Source organism: Vigna angularis, chromosome 6, assembly GCF_016808095.1.
Source record: "Vigna angularis cultivar LongXiaoDou No.4 chromosome 6, ASM1680809v1, whole genome shotgun sequence".
Lineage (NCBI taxonomy): Eukaryota > Viridiplantae > Streptophyta > Magnoliopsida > Fabales > Fabaceae > Vigna > Vigna angularis.
The window spans coordinates 21,743,471-21,759,885 of NC_068975.1; the positions used below are offsets into that span (position 1 = coordinate 21,743,471).

Genomic DNA, 16,415 nt, shown 5'->3' on the forward strand with positions numbered 1-16,415 from the left:
TGGGAAGCACCAGCCGTCCCATTGAAAGAAGTGGGATTTTATTTTATTTGGCAAATCAGAGACAACACACGTTCGGGGCCTTGCTCTCACTTTTGGCACCTTTCAAAAAGCAATTCACGTAGGAGATAAAAGGGGTATGGGTTCTGCACTTGGAGAATGAAATCCTTGCTGCAAAATCCGTGAGAGAGGTGAAGTTGAGAGCTGCTGGAGTTTCAAGCAGGCAAGAAGGGTATTGGGTGCTGCATCCGGAGGAGTAAAGACCTTTACTGCAAATCTTTTGGAGAAAGATCCAAGGAAGTCTTCAAGAGGTAAGGGGAGCTAGATCTTTTCTGTAGATTGTAGAAATAATTTATGTATTTGAGGTTTGTGTTATTAAGTGATTTGATGAACGATTTGTGCTTAGAGTGATCTTGTTTAGTATGAATCCGTATGAGTGGTGGTAGAATAATGTTGTTGAAGCAAATATGGGAAGAAAGGGGATGAAAAATGGGGTCTCTGGGTTTCTGGAAAATCTGGTGTGATTCTGCAGAATTCTGCAGAAACGCACGTTCGTCCGCACAGTGCTCGACCAATTAGTGGTCGGCCAAAATATCCTGAACGTTCGGTCAATCTCGAATGTTCGGTCCTAAAAATTGGTAGTTCAAATGAGCGTTCGGTTTTGTGTTCGGCGAGCGTTAGCGTTCGTCCTTCATTATGGGTGTAGCGTTCGGTCGTTAGTTGTTACCGTTTGGTTAAGCCTTGATTTTAGTATCGTTCGGTTCGGTGTTGATTTTATCGTTCGTCAGGCTTTAATTAATACCGTTCGGTCGAGACTCTGATTTAATAGTGTCCGGTTAAGTATCGATCTGTTATAGTTGTCTTGAATGTTTAGTACCGTTCGGTTAAGAATTGGATTTAGTACCGTTCGGTCAGGCTTTGATTTAATACTGTTCGTTTTAATGGTGTTTGATCTTAAGTGTTCGGTCTTAAATTGATACTTAGGTTTCATTCTTGAGCGTTCGGTCTTGGTGAAATAGTAATCTTAAGCGTTCAATCTTAAACTGGTATTCTCAGAAAGTCATATTTAGCGTTCGGTTTAAATGAGGTATTTTCGGCTTGTGAGCATTCGTTCTCAATTAGGATTTTCAGGTTTGGATCACAGGCGTCCGGTCTAGGTTATTAGTGATTGTAGACGTTCGTCCTTAAATTGGTATTATCAGGAAGTGCTTGATCATAGCGTTCGGCCTAAGTACTCGATCCAACGTTCGGCCTAAGTATCAATCTCAGTGTTCGGCCTAATAGTGTGTTCGGTGAAATAGCGTTCGGCCTGTTGGTAAATAGCGTTCGTTTAATACTGTTCGGCACATAACGTTCGTCCAAATAGTATTTTGCAAATGTTGGGTTTTAAGTTCATTTTCTCTTGAATTGAATTATGTGCAAAATGTTTGGAAAATATATACTGTGATGCGATTTATGTGAATGTATGAGATATGTTGGATTTAATGTGATATTATGGAGGTATCTGGTTATTCATGATTTGGGATAAGGTTCAAAGTAACAATATGATTTATGGACGTAATTCTATGATTCTCAAGGAGAGGATACATGGTGGTGTTTTGGGGTTGTCTAGAATGATTGATTACATGGTAGCTCAGTTTTGGGGTCATCCTGAAACTCCAATGGTCTTTCTTCTCATGTAGAGAGGATTGAACCATGTGGTGAGGAGTAGCAGGAGGTCCTAGTCTTGGGTGCTTCCATATGATCCAAGGTGAGTGATAACGGATTAACCTCGTGACTGTGGCTGGGGTAGTGCCCAAAGTTCCACCGAGCGGTAGTGCCCAATATTCACAAGGCGATACCTGTCAAAGGCACTCCGAGGCTCAAGTCAGTAATATGACAGAGCGTTCTATAATGCATGCATGTGTTGTGTTCTGTCCAGAAATCATACCTGAAACCTTTATTTATACTGATTGTAATGGGCTTTTACCTTTTGGGGGCCTGGAAACGGCCCAATAATACCTTAATCTTTATTAAGGACTTTAATGTGTCATTAACGTTTTATCGGGTAGTCAACAAAGTGCGGGTCGGTTGGGATTGATGGTCGGCCACGGATGTCAACCTGGGTGAGCGTCCATCTGGTTCTACTGTCTGGTCACACTGGACGGACGCTCGGTCCTGATTGCCATCTTGGGCGGACGTTCGTTTCATGAACCGCTGGACGCTCGCTATCTTGGACGGACGTGCCATCTTGGGAGGTCGTTCGTTTCTTGAATGGCTGGACGCTCGGTCCTGGTTGCCATATTGGGCGGACGTTCCTTTATGGAATGGCTGGACGCTCGCCATCTTAGACGGACGTGCCATCTTGGGAGGACGTTCGTTCCTTGATTGGCTGGACGCTCGGTCATGATTTCCAACTTGGGCGGACGTTCATTTATTGAATGGCTGGACGCTCGCCATCTTTGACGGACGTGCCATCTTGGGAGGACGTTCGTTCCTTGAATGGCTGGACGCTCGGTCCTGATTTCCATCTTGGGCGGACGTTCCTTTATGGAATGGCTGGACGCTCGCCATCTTGGACGGACGTGCCATCTTGGGAGGACGTTCGTTCCTTGAATGGCTGGACGCTCGGTCCTTGAGTGACATACAGTGACGCGGGCGGCGGGTCTGTTAGGTGATCCGATTACGTGGATGTCCTTCCGTACGGCGCCCGGTCCCGCTCGACCTGGGTGGACGTTCGACCTCGGTGCTCGACCATGGCGAACACTCGTCCTTGGTGCTCGACACGGGTGGACGCTTGGTCCTGATGGTACAAGTTTGTTGACAGAGTTGCTAGATTAATATATTTCTAAGTTTTTTATTTGTTGACACGTGTCTAAATGAAGAATCTGATTTTGTGTGGACTAATATAAATTAGATTTGATATTCCACAGCAGATCTTACACGTAACACAATCTATAAATTTACAATTTGAAAATTGAAGTAGATGGTTTTCTTTTTGGATTATTCGGTTTTCAGATAAAATAAACCTTTTTTTGGTCACCTCGCGAGAAGATTCCTTATTTGAGGCGTGGACTGCTTTGGCTTCGAATTTCCAATGCATCCAAAACCAGTTGCAACTATCCCTTGGTTCACGATACACAGTACAGAAAAAAAGAAGAAGATAAGACGCTATTATTAAGTTTTAAATCAAATCTTAACAGATAGAACAATCTTACAAATACACTATTTTAATAAATAAATTTTAAGTTTAGTTCATTCTGCATAGCTATTTAATAAATGTGAAAATTTATCTTATTATTTAAGAATATAAGATTTCTAGCATTTGTATACTTTTACATATACTTCTCAAATATAAAATTAAATTTTGTTGATAATTTAGTAATAGTCTAATAACGAATAATCCAATAATTTCAACAAATAAAATAAGATTAACTTTTTAAAATAGTGTAAGACCCTGGAAAATAACGTACGCTGGAGTACGCGTGGCAGCTGGAGAACGAGACACCTCAACAACGTACGTGGCAGCCGCAGGAAGAAGCATTTCAACAGCGGACACCATGTGTCGTGCTGCATGGAGCCTGGAGTGCCCAGCGCTGTGCAGTCCGCGTGTCACTCGCAGAACGTAGCATTTCATTGATGAACGCCAGGTGTCATACCGGGGGAAGTCGGGAATCGGTAGTGGAAAGCACGTGTCCGCCAAAGAGAGGACGTTCGTTCGGCGCTGGAAACAAAACATGCGTTCTCAGAAAAACTCTTCTCTCTCTCTACACGCACACTCCTCTCCGAATTCTGGAGAATTCTTTTCTCTCCTCCTTCTCTCTACGATTTCCCCACCTTCTCTCTAAGGCTGTGTTCTTTTTAAGGGATTTAAGGGAGATGATTTGGGGGAGATGATTTGAGTGGATTTGAGGGTAATTTTTTTGTTGTTTTTTTGAGTGGATTTGAGGTTAATTGAGAGTGGATTTGGAAGGAAAGTTTGTGAGAATTAGTGTAGGATTTGATTGATATGAATGATTTTAAAAATTAGTTTAATTGGTAGAAAATGTAGATTACCAAATTGCCCTTCTTATAAAAGTATTATAAAATGTTATTTTGTAATGTTATATTTAATTGTAAAAAAGTTTATAAAGAGATAAAAAATTATTAATAATTGTTAAAAATATTGTTTAAAAATTAAAAAAGTTATAATGTAGTAAAATAAATATATTTTAAAATGTTTAGGGAAATTTTAACATAATTTAAGATTTCAAAGTCACATACAAACCACAATAAACACATTTCTAACATCTTGAAGATAGTTAAGACATCATTATAAATCAATTAAACATTTTTGAAAACCTCATATAAAACTCATTATTAATCAATTTGTTCTCTCTCTCTCTCTACGGGATATTCATTTTAATATAACTCCAATTAATAATGTGATATTTGAAGATAAATACTTAATATGTTTTTTACTTAATTAAATCATAATTTTATTTAAAATTGTAACATGAAGGTAATATCGTTTGGTGTGTAGGGGAAGACTAGAAAAAGGGGTGGAAAGTGGTGTGGGAGAGAAGGAGAAAAGAGAAGGAGGTAGTGAAAGAAGAGGGGAAAGGATGAAAAAAAACTTGAAAGAAATTCAAAAAGAGAACTAAAAAATAAAGAATAAAACTATTAGCACTTAACATTTTTACCAAAATAAATTGTATTCATTATTAATTTAATCTCTATGTTCAAATCTGGATTATCTCCTTAATTTTTCTGTAATGTCTTTAAAATATATTAATTTTTTTAATACATGACAATTAGTTTCTTGAAGATATAGCAAGACACAAGGGACCAATCTAATAAAAGTAGATAGTGTTACGTAATGGATTCTGTGCGTGTGTATGTGTCTACCATCCGCCCATGCTTCTGTGTGTGTGCCCATCCCTCCACTTCCACTTCTTCCTACAAAACCCATCTCAGATTCATTCTTCCCTCGCTCCCTCCGCTGCGCTCTCTACATCACCGGTTGCCTCCGCCCCTCTCCGCTCTCTCCTCCCCTCAAACTCAAACCAGGTCATTCTCTCTCTCTCTCTCTCTAATGCTTCATTTTTATTGCTTACTCCTTCCGACTGACTACTTCCATCAATGCCAGGGACCAAGAACAAGAAGAAGGAAACGACAATCCTTCTTCCGTCTCCATGGACCGCAAAGTTCGTCTGCAAGTTCGATTAGATCACCAGGCAGCAGCAAGCAAACAGCACCAGGGAAGCTCTGTAATCGGTTACAACTTCACGTAACCGATTACAGGAAACCATGCATTTCTTCAGTTTTCTGTAACCGCAACACCCAGCCTTGTAACCGGTTACGCACTGTTCACCATCTTCTCCAACACGCACTTGGACTTTGTTCACCATGTAATCGGTTACCCTTAACCATAATCGATTATGTGCTGCAGCCCTTTTCATTTCCATAGGATTCAGATTGATATTTAATTTAAAGTTAAGGGCACACTGGACATTTCAGTTAAAATCATCGCAAATCTCCTCACTTTTGCGAGTGATGAAAAAGCGAGGTATCCTGCAAATCCGTCCGCGCAAATCGTCGCTGATCATCTCAAACGAACATCACCATTTGCTTAAATCATCGCTCTGTAATTCGCATGAACAGTAAATTCCGTTCATGCGAACACAGCCTAAGATCACCACCGTTTCATCTCCTCCGATCACGATTCCGACACCATAGAAGGACTACTGGTGACAAGGGCTTCAAGAAGAACCGTTCGGTTTGTGAAACTGGACCGTTTGGTTTAACGAGCGAAGGAACTGTGGTAGAGAGGTTGTGTTTCTGCATTGAGAACGTCCGGTCACATTTTAGAGGTAAGGGAAGCTTATTAATTTAATTGATACTGTATGATGTATGAAAGTATGATATGAACTGTATGCATGAAACGTATGCTGATTGGTTTGTTATGAACGACCGTTGTTATAATAAATATGATAAATGTTGGTTGAACGTTATGTTGATTATTGATAATTATGAATGATTTATATGAATCGTATAAAGTTTATGAATTGATATTGATATGAAGTATAAAGTATGAATTGATATCTTGAAAATAGGACTGATTTTGTTATTCTTAATCATGAAAAATACATTTTCATATCTTCTTTTATAACAATCAAATTCTCCTAAAAAGAGAAATAGGAAAATTAAGAAAACAAAATAAAATAGAAGATTATACATCTATTTTCTCTAATTAGGAAGATTCTAAAGATGTTTTTTCTAATTACAATACTAACTAAGAGAAACAATTCAAACCAGAACTTTGCTCTAATACTCAATGATACGATCTTGTTTAGGAAAAAGTATGGAGAATAAAGAATGCGGAATAAGAGAGATGGAGATGCCACAATCTAATCTAGCACAATGATAAGTTAAGTGAAGATTCGCCACAAATATCTTAGTCTTTGATAAGAATTAAAGTTCTAATACAAGAACGAATAGAATCTTTTCTCAAAAAATACAAATGCATAATATAATATGACTCAAGTGTTTACATCAACTTTTAGTATCTCTATATATAGGTATATAAGTTTAAAAATACCTCGAAATCCTAAAATAACGTCCACAACACAAAAATCACAGAAAATGAAAGATGCAAACTTTCACTTAGGAAAGCCCACTCGCCTAACAAACACTGATTGGGTCGCCCAACAAATTTAACATTTTGTAAAATTAAAATAAAATTAAAATTTATTTAATTTCTTAAATTATTCTATAATTGTGTTCATGATCTTCATGTTTTTTATTTTCCTCCTTCGTGTTATCTTTGACCTTGTCATAGATCCTTTGAATGACAAATGTTCTTCCTCAAATTCTTCTCATATATGTTTAGGAGATAATACTTTATCATACCCTCTTTCTTGAAGAGAATTTATTCTCAAATTTGTACCACTTGAAGATTCCTTATCACGTGAAGTGTGGCCTAGGACCAAACAACAAACGGAACCGTAGAACTAACAGCTCAAACCTATTACTAAGAATATCAATCTTTGACTGGGTTTGTCTGTGTACTGGGCTGACAGCCCAACAGAATGCTACTGCAGTTTTATTTTATCATAATTGTAAAAGTGCAACATGTTGCTTTAGAGAATGGAAGTTCTATTTATGTTTTCAACTAATTCTTTATTTTGTTAGGGATGCTTCACTGAGAGATCTGAGAGCTAGTTCTGGTGATATTGTGAGGATTGGGAACAGTAATGAAATGATAAACTCTGTGGTTAACCGAGACAAAGAGACTGACACTAACCATCAGAATAAAAAAGATAATTTTAGTAGTGATGCACCACATTTTCAGAGTGGAGTTCTTCGTACCAACTGCATTGACTGCTTGGACCGTACAAATGTTGCCCAGTATGCATATGGTCTTCAAGCTTTAGGACGCCAGCTCCATGCAATGGGTTTGACTGATGTGCCCAAAGTGGATCCTGATAGTAGTATCGCTGCAGCTCTAATGGATATGTATCAAAGCATGGGGATGCTCTTGCTCAGCAGTATGGTGGTTCAGCAGCTCACAATACTGTATGACATATTTTATGAGATTCTCCTTCACAAATATCTAGTCTCCGTCTTCTTCTGCTGTTTGCTGTAATACATGTGTGTATATTTTGGTGAATGACAGGTGTTTCCGGAGAGGCAGGGAAAGTGGAAAGCAACAACACAATCAAGAGAGTTTTTGAAGTCCATAAAAGGATATTATAGCAATTGTTACACAGATGGTGAAAAGCAAGATGCAATAAACTTGTATTATTCCTCTGTCCCTTGGTTAATCTAGTGTTGAATAAATAATTAATATTTTAAATATTTAATATATTGTTCTTTTTCCAGATTTTTAGGTTACTTCCAACCACATGAAGGGAAACCTGCTCTGTGGGAGCTGGATTCAGATTATTATCTCCATGTATCTGGGGTTGGGGATGATCTAATTCCTGAGAAGTGGTGAGTCATCCTAGTTAAATTGGCTGATATTAAAATCCATTAGTGACATGCACATGCTTCTATGATATTTAGAATTGATTTTCTCATTTCTTTTGTATGTAAATACAGTTTCTATTGTTTATTTTCCTTATCAGTTCATATTTTCTTCCTGAATTTTTCAGTTCTGAACCGAATCCTAAGCCTTCTGAAAGTGGTGGAATAGTATTCACCCCAATACCCGCTTGCAGAGAAGACTTTTTACGGATAAAGTTGACATCGTTTGACAAGTTAATTTTGAAGACCTGTAGTACAATTAAAAATGTAAGACTATGCTCTGAACCTGATCAAAGACCAGGTGGGAGTTCTGGAAACAGAGGAGTGGCACCTGATGCAGCGTAATTTCTCTTATTCTGAGTTGCTGTTTAATGATTTTATTTCTCGTTTATTGTACTTTTTATAGACTGCTTCCCTTTTCTCGTGATTTTCTGACATGCATATGTAAATATTAGAAATTTTATTGCCATTCCACTTAAAGACCAGTTCCTGTAGCTTTGGTTCTTATTATAAGACAAAAGTAGCTGATTTTGTCTCTCCCTGCTTCTTAGTACTTACTTGACCGGTTTTATCATTTCAAAAATAATTTGTTAGGACTGGAAATGTGGGCTTACATTTTGAAACTAGGCCCGGGATTTGGAGAGTGCAGGAGAGGAGAAACAAGGGTGTGAATAAAAATGCTGATGTGGCAAAGGGTGTAACAAAATTAGTTAAGGTGTGAGAAGTAGTGGGAATATAAATGGGAGGAGAATGAGAAGAGAGGATACGAAAATATATTGTGGAATTCTGTTATGGCTTGAAGGTGCTAACTTGTCTAGAGGATGCGGCAGTAGAAATCACCATCCTACTGTATTTTCTGTTGCATTTTTGAAATAATCCATATATTCTCTCATTTTCCCTGTTTCTTCTTCTACTTTTTGGGTCTCTGACATAATTGGTCCGCATGCCATATTGTCCTGTGCTTTTTAGCTTCTGTCCCTTCAACTAATTTTCTATCAATGCTCAGGAATCTAATTGAGATAGTTTTGTTTGATTGGTTTATGAAGGCCTATTAAATTTTGTGATTATGATTGAATAATTCACCGCATGTTCAGTTCAGATTCTAACTAACACAAGCAGCAAAAAGTTGGATTCCTTTCAATCAACTTCCTCTGATGTCAAACAACATCAAATAGAAGCAATCCATTAATCCGGTTGATAATTTTGGTAGATTATTTAGAAGACAATCTCTCTTGAAAGTAAGATTAGAATCACCATTTCTAGATGAATGTAATTTCTGTTTAAACTTAGTTGCCATTTAAGCCATTCCTTCCACCCTAACCATGTACATCATTTTGTATGGAAATAGTGGGTAGAATTTCTGACTAGTGTGAGATGCAAAAGCTATTCAGTGATCTAAGTAACTTGAGGTAACACATGTCGAGACAATGATTGTTTGTTAATCCCCAGTGAGATACAGCTAAAAAGTCCGAATTGGCTTTTTGGCCAGAGAAAGTACGAAGAGGGTTCCTCTGCTGCAAAAGTAGCTTCTCATGAAACTGACGTTGAAGGATCTCATGCTAATGGATTTTGTGACTTGAATTGGCTTTCTTCTGGCAGTGATATGAATGAAGAGGATGTTTTCCAAAGGTATGTATCTTAAAAGTTCATTATCCTTGTGTGACTTCATTGCACCTTCCATTTTTCCTTTGATGATCAGTATCCCATTTGATTATTTTTCTGTTGGCTAACGTTTGCACTGTAGGTCCCTATAAAACTCATTTGTATGTTTACATTGTGCGTTGTGATTTTTTTAGCTCTAGACAGAGCTGCCATGCTGATAATGGGGAACAGGCTTGGTGCATTTGAATCTGATCCGTTAAGTTGAGCTGGTGCTCTTAATATTTTAAGTGATCACGAATAATTCTAAACTTGTTTATTTTCTACAATTAAGAAGTAAGTTCATGCTACAGTTGGTTTAAATTATAATGAATGAAGGATTTCTTTTAAAAATTTATGAAGTGCTTGTTTAGGATCTACTGTATTTATAACTACCTGAAATCCCATTCTTCATTGGTTGGGAATCCAGTGTTGTCTCTTCCGGCATATTAACACTGTAGACAGTCCCACAATCTTTGTTCTCACTTGATGCCTTTAGCTTGTTCAGTTTACAGATGATGCTCTTTTTATACTTTTAATCTGGTAGGTACCTTGCAATGACCTCAGCAAATGAGGCGAATGGGTTGTATGGAGGTAGTCTCCTCGGCGATCAAGATGAAAGCAGTGAGATATATAAACATTATGCCGAGCTATGTCAGGTATGTGCTTTAACCGTGAGAAATATAAACATGCCCACATAACTAGTACTTTGTATCTGGACTTAGGTATGAAACACTTACCATTGCTTGCTTCAAAGAAAGCGCTGTCAGAGGTACAAATCTCTCCTTTAGTTTAAGTACATGCTGGGTTGATTGGCATGTTATATTTTTAATAAGAAATGACAAAGAAATAAATATGAAATGAAGCAGATAAAATAGTATCTTTATTAGGATGTGATATGCATGTTTGCTGCCAAAATGTAGTTTTTACCGCCTTTATCCTTGGCATGCATGCAGGGACCTGCCATGGAACTTTTCCAAAATGACTCTGAGAGGGAGCAACACTACGCAGATGCTTTAAGCACGAGTTCATATGAAATTGTTAATGATACTAGCGTTGCGACAGAAATGGAAGCAGCTCTAAAGGAGTATGACCAAGTTGGTGCGGACCTTGGGATCATTCCCAGATCTTGTAAATTCTTTGCCGATGATCCGAGTTGGCTTACAAGATGGTTAACTGGGGAAGAAAAACTACAAAGGATATGATGGGTTATTATTTTGACATGTATAATTTGAACATTTGTTTCTGTACTATTTTAACTCGTAGTTCCTTATACAAAAGACTTTGTCAGTTTTCTTATCATTTGGTCAGGCCTTATATATATATATATAATTAATTTTTCTTTTTTAAATTTGAGCACATTTTTTCTCCATAGGATTGCCTTGGTTATTCCATACTCAAACTGAAGTTTAGTTCCGGTACTTTTACTATACTTAGGTTTTAGTTCTTATAATTTTATTCTAATTGTTTTAATCCTTATAATATATAGAGATGGGTTCTAATGAATTTGCTTTGAAGTGCTATTGTTTTGCTTTTTCAGACATTTTGGATATTTAGGGATGAATGAAACTATTAAGGATGAAATGTTCTATGTTGTTTTCCCTTATTTTAAAGTGGGATACAATGATGCATGCACAGACTGAATTTTTCTTGTAACTGGATAGATAGGAAATAATCTAACTAAATAGGACAAAACAGCATAACAGAAAGGAAAAAACAAAATAAATAGAAAGCATGACAAATAGTTCTTGAACCATCTAGAATTGACAAAATTAGTATGACAAACTTGATGCGCTTCTTCTACCTGACAACTAATGGTATTTTGATATCCCACATAAATCGGAGGCGAGAATATTGATTCTAGAGAGGTTTGGAGAGAAACTTTTATAGAAAAGCGTAACAATTTCATATGACTTTGTTGAAGTTCCTCTTGGATCGAGAGAAAATATCTCTAAATGTTTGGTCCTCTGGTAAACCATCGGAATAACAATAACATGAGTCGCATTCTAACTATTATAATATGTGACCGAAAGACGACAGTCCTTGTTATGCAAATCATGTAAGAGAGACTGAATTATTGTAGCTCACAAAGGGTGGATGCAAGGACATAAGACAATAAAATGGTTAAAGCTTCCTACACCTTATCAAAAGCTTCCGAAAAATATTTCCATAAAAAGAGAGTTTTCCTATGCAACTCTGCTTTTTTCGATTTCCGGTTGCAACAACCAAGACGTATCTTCTTCGCCGCGTCCGAGAACAGGGCCGTGTCTAGCCCTAAAAACAGTGTCCGACACCATGTCGTGCACGTCCCAGAAACGTGTCCGTGTCAGCAAAGTGTCGGAAGCGGGGAAGCGCGGCCTCCCAGCCGTCTCGGAGCTTCATAGGGAAGGATGAAATGTCGTCTGTCATTTGGCCTTAATTAAAAACGAGAATAGAAGGTTCCATACACAAAATTGGATTTTACTTATAACAGAAGAACAAAAGAGAAAGAATGTGCGAATAGTTGAAAGGGGGAGAAAAGGGAATCAAATCGAATTGATTGATGCGCGTGAGTGTTACAGTGAGAGGTGTGGTGAGAGGGAGAGGCTACCATGGGCGTTGGAGTGTTGAGAGTGAGTGCCAGGGGAAGGCGAAGGGGAATGCCAGTGCCTGGAATTCCCTTCTTCGCATGCACTCCACCCATGGTTGCCCCAAAGTGTCCTTCGATGTTTTGCTTCTTTTCTCAACTCTGGCCATTCCCCTGATTAGTTTACTTTCGCCATCACTCTGTCCGCTTGTGCAAAGCTACACAATGTTGAGTTGGGGAGGGCAGTTCACTGCTGCATAATTAAGAGGGGTCTTCAATCTGCCTCCTTCTGTCATGGCGCACTCATCCATCTTTACGCCAATTCCCACTCTCTCACTTCTGCTCACCCTATTTGACGCTGCACCCTCCCCTCATCTCCACCCTGTTTCTTGGACCTCTTTAATCTCTGGTTATGTTCGAGCCGGCTTGCCTCAGCAAGCACTTCACGTATTTGACAAAATACGCACCACTGTTTCTCCCGCTTCTTTTCCACTTCTAGACCCTGTGGCACTTGTCACCGTCTTAAACACTTACACCTCTTTAGGAAAGCTAGACAATGCTTGCCAATTGTTTGCACAGATGCCCATCTCCACCCGCAATGTTGTGGCCTGGAATGTCATGATTTCTGGTCATGCCAAGAGAGGCCATTATAAGGAGGCTCTTGCCTTCTTTCGTCAAATGAGTAAGCATGGTGTCAAATCCTCAAGATCCACACTCGCAAGTGTTTGCAATTGCCAGTTTAGCCGCCCTCCATCACGACTTCCTAGTTCATGCCCTGGCTATCAAGCAAGGTTTCGATTCTAGTATATACGTTGCAAGTTCTTTGATCAATATGTATGGCAAGTGTGCGATGCTGGATGCTGCACGCCAAGTATTTGATGCTATATCTCACAAAAATATGATTCTCTGGAACACCATGCTAGGAGTTTATTCACAAAATGCCTATTTAAGTAATGTCATGGAGTTGTTCTCGGATATGACAATATGTGGCGTTCACCCAGATGAATTTACCTACACAAGCATTTTGAGCTCGTGTGCATCCTTTGAATACGTACGAATTGGTCACCAGTTGCATTCAACTATTATCAAGAAGGGTTTTACCTCCAATTTATTTGTCAACAATTCATTGATAAATATGTATGCCAAAGCTGGGGCTTTGACGGAAGCTGCTAAGCAGTTTGAGCTCATGACATGCCGAGATCATGTTTCCTGGAATGCCATTATTGTTGGTTATGTGCAGGAAAAAGAGGAGGTTGTTGCTTTCAGTTTGTTTCAAAGAATGAATTTGGACGGCGTTGTACCTGATGAGGTATCTTTGGCCAGCATACTTAGTGCATGTGGAAATATTAAGGTCCTAGATGTAGGACAGTAACTCCATTGCCTGTCAGTTAAGTTGGGTTTAGAAACTAACCTTTTTGCTGGAAGTTCTCTTATTGACATGTATTCAAAATGCGGAGACATTGAAGATGCACAAAAAATTTATTCTAGGATGCCTGAACGGAGTGTGGTCTCCTATAATGCTCTGATTGCAGGATATGCTCCAAAAGACATAAAAGAAGCTATTAGTCTTATTCATGAGATGCTGATACTGGGACTGTGGCCATCTGAGATTACATTTGTGAGCGTCATAGATGTTTGTAAGGGTTGTGCAAAGGTAATTTTAGGCATGCAGATCCATTGTGTTGTAGTAAAGAGGGGTCTCTTATGTGGTAGCGAATTCTTAGGAGCCTTTTTGTTGGGCATGTATATGGATTCACAAAGGCTTGCAGATGCAAGCGTTCTTTTCTCGGAGTTTTCTAACCTTAAAAGCACGGTAATGTGGACTGCTTTAATGTAGGATATACCCAAAATGAGTGCAGTGATGTGGCCTTAAACTTGTATCAGGAAATGCGTGGCAACAGTATCTTACCCGACCAAGCAACTTTTGTTACTGCTCTTCGAGCTTCTGCTCTCTTATCCTCACTGCATGATGGCAGAGAGATACATTCTCTAATCTTCCATACTGGTTTTGACTTAGATGAGTTAACAGGTAGTTCCCTTGTAGACATGTATGCAAAATGTGGCGATGTAAAAAGTGTTGTTCAAGTTTTTCATGAATTGACTATTAAAAAGGATGTGATTTCTTGGAACTCAATGATAGTTGGATTTGCCAAAAGTGGTTATGCAGAAAGTACCCTGAAGGTCTTTAATGAGATGGCTCAATCATGCATTACCCCTGATGAGGTAACATTTCTTGGAGTGCTCACTGCTTGTAGCCATGCAGGGTGGGTTTATAAGGGTTTTCAAGTTTTTCACATCATGGTAAACTGTTATGGAATTGAGCCTAGAGGGGATCATTACGCTTGCATGGTTGATCTACTTGGTAGGTGGGGTTTTCTAAAGGAAGCTGAAGATTTCATTGACAAAATAGAAGTTGAACCGAATGTTATGATTTGGGCCAATTTATTGAGTGCTTGCAGAATACATGAGGATGAAAAGAGGGGACAGAGAGCGGCTAAGAAACTTATTGAGTTAGAACCCAGAAACTCTTCTTCATATGTGCTGCTTTCAAATTTGTATGCTGCATCTGGACTTTGGGATGAAGCTAGATCTTTGAGGAGAACAATGATGCAAAAAGATATCCAAAAAATGCCTGGCTGTAGCGAGATCATTGTAGGACAAAATACAAACCTATTTGTTGCGGGTGATAAGTCACATCCTAGCTGTGATGAAATTTCACTAGCATTAAAGCACCTGACGGCACTAATTAAAGACAATACATTCCATGATTTCCTGGGTTAGTTACATGTAGTTATTCTATGTGATTGGACGTCAAGATTATTTGAATCTCATTACTTGAAGGTTGTTTTAAGGATTTGATTCTTCCCAAATCATAACGTGTTGGGGAGTTTATTCAACCAAATTTCATCACATGAAGACTGTTTGTGCTATAGGTCGTATTTGTTATGAACTTTTAGCCTTGATGTCTAGACATCTACATCCTCATCTACTTTTAATGGGGAACTTTTGTACACATTCTTCTCTGCTTGCATCATGTTCCAAGCATTGCATGACATCTATGTGTCTTTCAAACTCAACTCTTTGGATAGATTAAACAGTTTATTCTGTAAGTTAGCCCCATAAACAATTATTTGCTGTGATTTGTCCAAGGAAGGATTGATGGAGGAGGATCAACAGACCAGGTTAGACTCTTATTCTCTTATTATAATGAATACCTCTATAGGTTATACTTTATTAGAGAGTCTGTGAAGATTTACATTGCTCCTAATTCATGTTAGACACACAATGATATGTTTCTCTCTTCCTTCCTGTTAGAGTTCTTTGTTCTTGTTTCTCATCATCTTTGTCCCTCATTTAAATGATCGTGTATGTTCTGCAATCTTAATTATTCTAAATTATCTTGTATTTGAGAGTGCAATTGAATACCAACACAGTCATTGCCTTTGACATTTGAACCCATGGATGATTATTTTTCTCCCTCTCTTTGCACACTGATGATACACTTTAAAACTGTTTTCTTTTCTCCAGTTGATTTTTCTTACGTTCCTTTCCATTGTCTAATCTGTTGATCATAACGCTGTTTAAAAGGAACATTCTCTTTAATCATGATAGAGTGGGAATTTGTGTAAAGATGGATGAGTGCGCCATGACAGAAGGAGGCAAATTGAAGACCCCTCTTAATTATGCAACAGTGAACTGCCCTCCCCAACTCAACATTGTGTAGCTTTGAACAGGCGGACAGGGTGATGACGAAAGTAAACTGATCAGGGGAATGGCCAGAGTTGAGAAAAGAAGCAAAACATCGAAGGACACTTTGGGGCAATCCATGGGTGGAGTGCATGCGAAGAAGGGCATTCCAGGCACTGGCATTCCCCTTCGCCTTCCCCTGGCACTCACTCTAAACACTCCAACGCCCATGGTAGCCTCTCCCTCTCACTGTAACACTCACGCGCATCAATCAATTCGATTTGATTCCCTTTTCTCTCCCTTTCAACTATCCGCACATTCTTTCTCTTTTGTTCTTCTGTTATAAGTAAAATCCAATTTGTGTATGGAACCTTCTATTCTCGTTTTTAATTAAGGCCAAATGACAGACGACATTTCATCCTTCCCTATGAAGCTCCGAGACGGCTGGGAGGCCACGCTTCCCCGCTTCCGACACTTTGCTGACACGAACACGTTTCGGGGACGTGCACGACATGGTGTCGTGTAAGACCCAAAATAATTA

General features: G+C 38.7%; 1 long non-coding RNA gene and 2 pseudogenes across 1 annotated transcript; all 3 read left to right on the plus strand.

The window, feature by feature from the left end:
- Positions 1–162: 162 nt before the first annotated feature.
- LOC108342556 (uncharacterized) lies at positions 163–7,143 on the plus strand. Its single transcript, XR_008249874.1, has 4 exons — positions 163–308; positions 4,774–5,025; positions 5,105–5,828; positions 6,312–7,143. It is a non-coding gene; the product is annotated as an uncharacterized LOC108342556 (long non-coding RNA).
- Position 7,144: 1 nt separating this feature from the next.
- Positions 7,145–10,923, plus strand: LOC128197535 (phosphatidylinositol-3-phosphatase SAC1-like; annotated as a pseudogene).
- Positions 10,924–11,032: 109 nt separating this feature from the next.
- Positions 11,033–16,415, plus strand: LOC108341466 (pentatricopeptide repeat-containing protein At3g09040, mitochondrial-like; annotated as a pseudogene).